Source organism: Triticum dicoccoides, chromosome 3B (genome assembly GCF_002162155.2).
Source record: "Triticum dicoccoides isolate Atlit2015 ecotype Zavitan chromosome 3B, WEW_v2.0, whole genome shotgun sequence".
NCBI classification, from domain to species: Eukaryota; Viridiplantae; Streptophyta; class Magnoliopsida; order Poales; family Poaceae; genus Triticum; species Triticum dicoccoides.
Window position 1 is genome coordinate 704,343,950 of NC_041385.1, and position 9,513 is coordinate 704,353,462.

Sequence of the window (9,513 nt, forward strand, 5' to 3'; positions counted from 1 at the left end):
TACTTTTCTTTCCATCAAGATAAGTTAGATGTTTCTTTCTGTCACCGTTTGTTTCATCCTCCTTTATCGGCAAGTAATTGTTTCCTTTTTTGCCTCTGTTCAAATAGGGGTATCTATTCAACTTGTTGCTATTGCGACATTTATTCAAAACTGCAACACTTGTTAGGGGTTGGCGGCATTACCATTTTTGTGCAGTTCAACTTGAATGTCACACCGGCGACTTTGCTTAGTTTTGGTGGAACTGCACAAAAGGAGATCGAGATTTCATATATGTGTTGGGATATGTTTTCAGTCCTCCTCGCGAGTTGTTTCAAATCTTGGTCAAGAAAGGTCAATACCGACTTTCATCCACATGATGCATTAGTGTGCTTTGGGATGTTGTGCTACTTGTATTCGTACTGTTTGGATAAATGTTGAATTGCAGCTATTGAACTGCTGTCTCTTAGAATCAAGTGAGCAAAAATTGTTCCAACCCAGACATGATGCTTGTTTCTTTGTTACAACAAAACTCTGCATCACCCCCTTTATAAGTAGATGGAAGCACATGTTGTTGTTGCGCCCACTCTCCCCTGGAACTGTTTATACTTTTTGTTAATCTAATGCCGCTGGTAAAATTAAGCAATGCCACTCTCAGAATGAATTAACTATTGAATCTTAGTTCAAAACTGCAACACTTGTTAGGGATTGGCGGGATTACCATTTTTGTGGCCGCATGTTTCATCCTCCTTTATTGGCCAGTAATTGATTCCTTTTTTGTCTCTGTTAAAACGAATCCATCGCATTGTTTTATTAATGGTACGATCCTGCTTTGTAGTTCTTTCTACATGTTTAACCAAGGTATTGTTAAGATAATGTCTCTCTTAAAATGAATCAGTCGCATTGTTTTAGGAATGGTACTTTTTTGCTTTGTCGTTCCTTATACATGTTGAAACAAGGCCTCCTTAAGATAATGTCTCAGTCAATATGAATGAATTACACTCATGGAGAATTGCTACTCTCCTGCTTTGTTTCCCATTAAGATAAGGTAGATCAGCAGATGCTTTTGTTTTGTGAGTACAACTCATCAACCGTTATTTCTAAGTAATTGTTTCCCTTATACCTATTGTTGCTTACAGGGATATCAAAATTAAAGCTCGGTTTTATTCCGACTTTGATTTTAGTTGAACTGCACAAAAGGAGCCAATGTGTCCAAGGCAAACTGCTGCATTACTGGGTCCAGTTGGTCGTTCCACTTTGCAGAAAGAAGCAGTCACTGTTTGCGCTACATTACAGAAGGAATGACCGAGAAGCTTTACAGAGTATTAGTAGACGCTGGTGACATGACTAGTCTACAGAGAGCATCGGCAATTCTACAACACGTGGAGTGCACTGGGCAAAAAGTGCCCAAACAAGTACAAGAAGCCACGACATGACTCCACGATCATAGGCATTACATATTTGAATGGGAGAAGCTTGTCAAAGTTTAATCATTGATGTCACCAAAAAGACATTAGTTTAATATATTTGGAATTGGAAAACCTTGCCAAAATTTGCTCATTGATGTTAGCCAGAAGACATGCATTTGATATTTTTGAGTGGGACGCCCTTTGCGGTGAGCAACATCGATCGTTTTTTCCTATTCATGTGTTCAGTTTAGAAGTAAATAGTTACTCTACTGAGATATTCCTGTGTTAAGAGTTTGTTCTAAATATTGTCTATGTAATGCCAGGCATTGTGTTTGATTGCAAAGTTGAGCTTGGAATGTTGTGGCATGCGGCATCACGAGCTGTTCACCATGCCTCCTGTGAATAATGCTTCGTATTGTTTTGCATGTCGATCTAATGCCAGTGATTTGCTTGTTAAGACGATCATCCTCTTCTGTTGTTTCCATGCTTAAGAAGTTCATCATCTTATGTTTCATTCATAGCCTATACGACAAGTCGGGTATGTTAGAGGAGAAACCACATGATCTTCCGACCAACTCATCATCTTAGACCGTGATTGGATCATCGTTTTCCAACCAAAACCGCTTGTATAACTGATGCTTGTAAATAAAAGCAGATGGTCTAGAGTGAAGCGCTTGGTTGGTTGATTTCGACTAGTAAAATATACACTGGTCTCTCAAATTACACGCATAACCCGCCGGTTTTACTTACAGACCTCGGGCCCTTGGTTTCATTACGCCTGTATTTTACGCGTTGTTTCCGATGACGATTAAATTATACTTGTATGTTAATACATGTGTGAAATAAACCAGAGCTCCCAAGCGTGGCCTTACTGTTTCATGCCGTCTCAGTCTCTCAAAGGTGCTCATAGGTGTCCGATGATCCCGGCTTCCTGAATGAGCAGCGGGCGTTGTATCAGACTATCCGTATGGCCCGCGAGGCCCTCTCCGTCGTCTTCGAGTTGTTGCGCTCGCCGTGGCACCGAGCATTGTTAACATGGTCAACGAACATGAGGGTTCAGGAGATGACTTTATTTTGACTGGATGACAGTAGGGACCCACTAGGGCCATAGCTGTACGTACGCAAGTGCCTCCTTATTATGTACACCTATATTCTTTTTGCTTCCTCTTGGTTTCCTAACATCATGGTCCCACACCATTGTCAACCTGTGTAGTCAATATAAATGAGAGAATTGTACAAGGTGTGGCCGACAGCTGGGACCAAGCAGCTCGAGCAGTATTTGTGTTTTTGAGGCGTGAGCACTGCAGAGCTTTTCTTGGCGATGTTTTCGTTGTTGTTCAGAGGAGAGCGGGGTATTAACTGGGCGGGTTGTGGTCGTCTAGTCCACGTCAGATATCCAGCCCAGATATTAATTTTTTTCAAGATGAAAATGACTAGCCCAACTATACTTTTTTTGAGGAATACCCACGCAAGGCCAACTTGTTATTCTCCGCCCCGTTGGGCTGCAAACATTTCCTAGGAGGGATGCATTAGGCTTAACAAGAAAATGGGCTTTAAAAAATAATAAATGGGATGTAATTATAAAAACTGGACAGTAACTATAAAAAATGCACGAAACACAAAATTAGTTTCTAAAATATTATTTATGGATTTTGAAAATCTTAATTTTTAATTGTTGCGCGCGCAATGTTTCGTTGGATTTTTACGTAATACAAATTTATACTTAATCTGACTAGAAATTTTGGGATAAAAATATTTCGGATCCCATCAAAATGTGGGAGAATTTATTGAATTCTGTCTTGAACGGTAGGTTGAAATTATTAATCGTTGTCCTAGCTAGAAAATTGGTTGTACTTTTAACAAACTGTAAATGGGTTGTACATTCTTACAAATTGGAAATGGGTTATAAGTTCTCTGCCACACACTTGTGGGCCTACTAAGTTGACGCATCCCCTAAACAAATTGACGCATATTCCTCTCCGCGTGGGCATCCATTGCCGCGTCTTCCCCGGCTCCGCGTCGTCCCCTTCCCAGGCCTCGCCGTCGTCCACCGTCGTGGTGCTCTCGGTGCAGCATGGTCAATGTGGTCAACGACCGACTTCCATCGGAAGAGTACTGTACGTGGAGAGGCTGACAGCTGGGTCCACGGCAGCCGCAAGGAAGTGCCTCCTTATTACGCGCAAAATAATTATTCCTCCACCTGACAGCAGGGACCCACCGGACGGGCCACCGTATTTCGTAAAAAAAACATTTCCCCCTGACTGTTGGGACCCACCGGACAGGCCACCGTATTACGCCAAAATAAATGTTCCCTCCTCTGTTAGCTCGGACCCACCGGAAGTGCCTCCTTATTACGCACAAAAAAATGAATACTCTCCCTGCTAGTTGGGACCCTCCTTGGTGGGAGGCTGACTTGTGGGCCTACTAAGTTGATGGGGACGGAGGGCTTTGTCAACTTAGTCAATATGAACGATTCTAACTCCAGTGACCGTATGATGTCCATCCAACGGCCATAGTGCTTCTTAAACCTCTGGTCTTCTTGCTCCAGCCGCCCAAAGCAGCGCCGGTCGTGTCGCGTGCTCCTGCCTCTCGTGGCCGGCTGTGATGCCGCGGAGGCCTCACCGCCCTCTACTACTCCCATTGCTGGCCCAGGGCATCCCTCTACTCACCCACACCCCCTATTATTCTGCGGCGACGGCAGCCTCACGCCGCAGCCAAACCAGTAAACCCTCGTACTCCTCTCCGCGTGGGCATCCACTGCCGCGTCTTCCCCGGCTCCGCGTCTTCCCCTTCCTAGGCCTCACCATCGTCCATCACCTTGGTGCTCTCGGCGCGTCGTGGTCAATGTGGTCAACGACCGACTTCCATCGGAAGAGTACTGTACGTGGAGAGGCTGACAGCTTGGTCCATGGTCGCAGCTGGGTCCATGGCCACAGCCCAGTTTTTTTGTGATTTGCCAAGTAAGTCGCTTTGTCAGGCCTGTTGGGCTGCAAATCTTTCAAGATGAGGAGAGCTTCATTCGGCTAGCCTAGAAAATGGCCTATCAGTAATGAGAAATGGGTCGTACATTTTTAAAACACATCAAACCGGCAATTAGTTTCAAATTTCTTTTTTTCATTTCGAGATTTTAAATTGCATTGATTTTTATGCGTGGACAATTTATTAGATTTTATATTGATATACATTTATTTTTAAAATCAGTTTGAATGTGACTCAAAATTTCGGATTTAAAAACAGTTCGGACCGCACCGAAATATGCAAAATTTCGTATAATTTTTTAACCGTGGCCACAATATGGGCTGTAATGCTAACAAAAAGAATATGGGCTCCAAAAAACCTTAAGAATTAGCAAATAGGCTGTAAATTATCTATTTATATTAAAAAGTAAATGATGGGTTAACCACAAAAAAGATATTTAGGCTAGAAAATCCCGCAAAAATTAGAAAGATCCGATCGTTTATTTAATAGATTAACATTTTAGAGCCATTAGATAAGTTTGAAGTGGAAAAATTACCCACCATTGCCATTAAAGAAGAAAAAATTGTTCGATCACTTTTGCCTTATTTAATAGAGGGAAGCAAAACTACCGTCGGGACTAGGTTCCGTTGAAACATCCAAGTCAAAGCTAAAAAAAAATCCACATATCAAAGATCTTCCATAAAGGAAATACCACGTATAAAAGATCTTCCATAAAAATTAGCCTAGGACAAGGTGACGTGAAGGACATGTTGTTATTATATTTAAAAAAAGGGACGTGCCAGTTAAAAATAATAATAATAGCATAGGCGATGTCTTCCTTGGAGAAAGGACGTGCCATTGTGTTCAAGAAAGAAAGAAAAAGGACATGCCGGTTATCTAATATATCAAAGAAGGTGCCATTTATCTAATATATAAATGGACATGCCGGTTATCTAATATGAACTACATACTGAGCAAAATGAGTGATAAAATACGTTTATATGCATTCGTATATAGTTTGTATTAATATCTCTAAAAAAGACATTAACTCGTTTCAGAGATTTCAATATGTATTACATACAGAGCAACATGAGTGAATCTACACTCTAAAATACATCTATGTACATCTGTATATAGTCTATTAATATCTCTAAAAAGACATATATTTAGAAACGGATGGAGTATGTACGAGTACACAACTAGCAAAGCATGATCAATCCACCAGGCTGCTAGCGTGTGCAACTAGCAGGGCAGTAAGCTTGTACGTGCTATATATTTCGCAACCAAAAGCATCGACCTAGAAATCGTGTCGTACAAAATACATCGGGCAAAAGAAAAAAGAACACCACATATGGGACTTCCACCAATAATCTCTAAATATTTCTGATATTCTTTTCGTAGAATACGCACAAGCATGTGGATCATATATTCATATGAGAAAGGATAAAGTACCCATCGCAAGTTACAACTAGGCCCAAGGCCTACCACTCTCGCATCTTAGATATTGTGCTCTGCGAGGAGAAATAACATATTCAAGAGGTGTGTACTGCATAGAGGTTACAAAAACAAGACTTATGCCTTGATTTTGCAACTATGAAAAAAAAATCTAAACAAGATATTTGCAATTGAGCCTTGAACTCGAACAATCAAAATATATATTGTACTTTCTAAGGAGTGTATTCATTTATCCTATTTTGGATTTTATAATTATATTACAACATATATAAGTGCTTAAAGTGATTCCCTAAAAAATACTGCTTCAAGTGATGTCTAATGGAAAACAACGAACTCCCAAAGTGGCAAATTTATAGAACCATAAGGATTTGAAATTGTAGCAAAAGATCATTATAAGGTGTTGGTATTAATCGAAGAATCGTTATAATATGGTGCACATATCTGGGTGTGTAAAGGATAAAGTTGAATTACTATGTCTCAGTTATGTAGATGCAATTGGAGGGCATTTTTTCGTACCCCGAGTCGAATGAAATTGATTACAAGGGAAAAAACACATAGTAAAATCATGCCACTTGAACAACAAATACACCCTAGAGAGAGGCACACCGTGTCTACATGGAAGAGGTGGATGTACCGGTGGCAAATAGACATTAAAAAAAGAAGTAGTGCATGCATTACCACATTAAAAAATAGACGAAGTACCCAGAAGTGTGTCATGAAACATGTTTACTTTCACTAACTATCAAAAGAAAATAATGTGATTATATGTTTCATGAAAAATAAACATAAGTGAAAGCAACTTATTTTGATAGGATTCATATACAAAATAACTATCAAATTTACATTTTGGAGATTGTATCCATTTCTAGAGTGTCTTGAGTAAATGAGACATGATGAAGATCAAATATGAAATACTATTATTTTTATCTAGCCACACAATCAGGATGGATGAATTGTTTTATTTTACACACTTAATTAATCAATGTTTATTATTATAGGATTAATAGTATAATTAAATTATTAGCATTCATATACAAATAACTATCAAATTTATATTTTTGATATTATATCAGTTTCTAGAACATCTCATGTGTAAACCAGAGAGGAAGAAGAACCAAATATGAAAACAAATCTATTTAGACAATCAACATGGGTTAGTTGTTTAATTATATACACTTCATTAATCAATGTTTATTATTATTTGATTCAAAATATAATATGATTATTTATTTAGTATAATAGGCACCTATACATTAATACTTCATTGTGATATTTTTATATTAAATTAATTTTTTTATATTCATGACATACATAGTAAAGCTAAACATGAAGACATAAATTAGGTAGACCCCAAAAATGATAAATCTTGATGATTGTAAATAAACTTTATACAACCATCTGCTTGATAGTGTTACTCTTTTTTATGTGATGTTAATTGTATTTCTTTCTAAGAGAAACTCTCTTTTATTAGGTTCATTCATTTTCTTTCCTGAATTGCCAATTCTACCCCAAATCTTCCTTGATGCAAACTAATTATTTTGCTTAATCAAATTTCTTTGTTTTTGTATCGTGCTTGATGCAAAATAATTATTAATAGACATCAATGCATAAATATTCACATTTTTACATCTAATGTAGTCTAAGAACTATATAAAATATAAATTCAGCTATAACTGCAGCAATTGATACAATATGTGTTTCATACAAAATAGCATCTATCCCAATATTTGAAGTTCAATTCTTTGCACTAAAGTAATATCATGCACAAATGACACATAAAACCATCAATTACTATGGTGTATTTAATAATAATTTGCACAGAAATTATTTATGTTATTGATTCTGATATGTATTTCACATATGGAATGGTTATAGAATGATCATACCTATAACATGAATCCTACTTCTAACCCACTAAAGACATTCACTCGCATACAATTATGACACCCATAACACCGAACCATACTTTGAACGCACTAAAGTGATGCCCTCGCATTTGCGAGGGCCACTGTGCTAGTTAGAAATAATGGCAGATGGGTTGTATGTTATTTCCACAGATTTGAGGCTTTCCTAAAAGAAAGGTTGACGCACAAGCAGTGACTGTTGGATTTCCATCCAACAGCCATCGTGCTTCTTCAATCTCTGCTCTTCCTGCTCCAGCCGCTCAAACAAGCGTCGGCGGGACTGCCTGCTCCCTCCTCCCCGCGGCCGGCTGTGCTGCCGCACAGGCCTCACCGCCTCACCGTACTCCCATCGCTAGCCTAGCCATCCCTCTACTCACCCACACCTGCTGTTATTCTCCGGCGACGGCAGACGAACCAGTAAACCCTCGTGCAGTCGTACTACCCTCCGCGTGGGAAACAACTGCCAAGTCTTCCCTGCCTCTGTCTCGTTCCCTTCCTAGGCCTCGCCGTCGTCCACCGCCCTGGTGCTCTCGGCGCGGCCTGGTCAACGTGGTCAACGACCGACATGCATCTGAAGTGGACTGTATGTGGAGAGGCTGACAACTGGGTCCATGGCCGCAGCAAGGAAGTGCCTCCTTATTACGCGCAAAATAATTATTCCTCCACCTAACAGCGGGGACCCACCGGACAGGCCACCGTATTTCGCGAAAAAAACGTTTCCCCATGACTGCTGCGAACCACCAGCTACATCTTCGCACGCAAGGAAGTGCGTCCGGGCAAAAAAAATGATTCACCCCCCTGACTGCTGGGACCCACCAGCTACATCTTCACACGCAAGGAAGTGCCTGACAGTCGGGACCCACCTGGTTGAAGCGTATGTAGCGTTGTCATTCGGGTCACGAACATGTACGTACATATATACTGGTCGATGTAGAGGCGTGCACGTGTCGTAGTAGAGGCGCGCACGTAGCATGTACACGTACGTGCAGCGGCCAATGTGCAAGAAAGAAAATACGGCCACGTACGTACATACAGGCGGGGTCTCGAATGCCTACTCGCGCATATATACGTACGGCCAGGGCTCGTGTACATGGCTGGGTCGGAACGGAGAAACAGCGTCGTCGTCGTGTTCATCGGGAGGGCTTGGACGGAACATGCAATGGAAACGAGGCCTGGCGTACCGCAGAACGAAGGAAACAGCCTTGTGTTTGACCGGCCATGTTCGAAACGGGATCCTGTTCATCGGAAGGGGTCTGGCGTACCACAAAACGGAGGAAACAGACCTCCTACGGTCAAAACGGGGGTCCTGTTGATCGGAAGGGGTGTGGCGTACCGCAAAACAGATGAAATGGACTTGTGTTGGAGCGCTACAGTCGAAACGGGGTCCTGTTCCTCGGGAGGGGTGTGGCGTACCGCAAAACGGGACTCCACGGGATACTGTTCATCTCCACGGTCGACCTCCTCCAGCCTCCACGGCCACTGTTCATCCACCGTCGACCTCCTCTAGCATCCACCTGCGACTGTTCATCCACGGGCTCCTGTTCATTCAGCCTCCACCGCGTGCTACTCCACCGGCTACTATTCAACCACCCCTCTCCACGGGCTCCTGTTCAACCACTCCTCCACGGGCTACTGTTCATCCACCCCTCCACCATCTACTATTCATCCAGCTCTCCACGGGGTCGTCCTGTTCATCCAGCCCTACACGGGGTCGTTTTGATCCAGCCCCAACCGGCTCGATCGATCGGGGTCTTGTTCATCCAGAGGCAATGCCACGGGTCCTGTTCATCCACTCCCACCGCTCACTATTC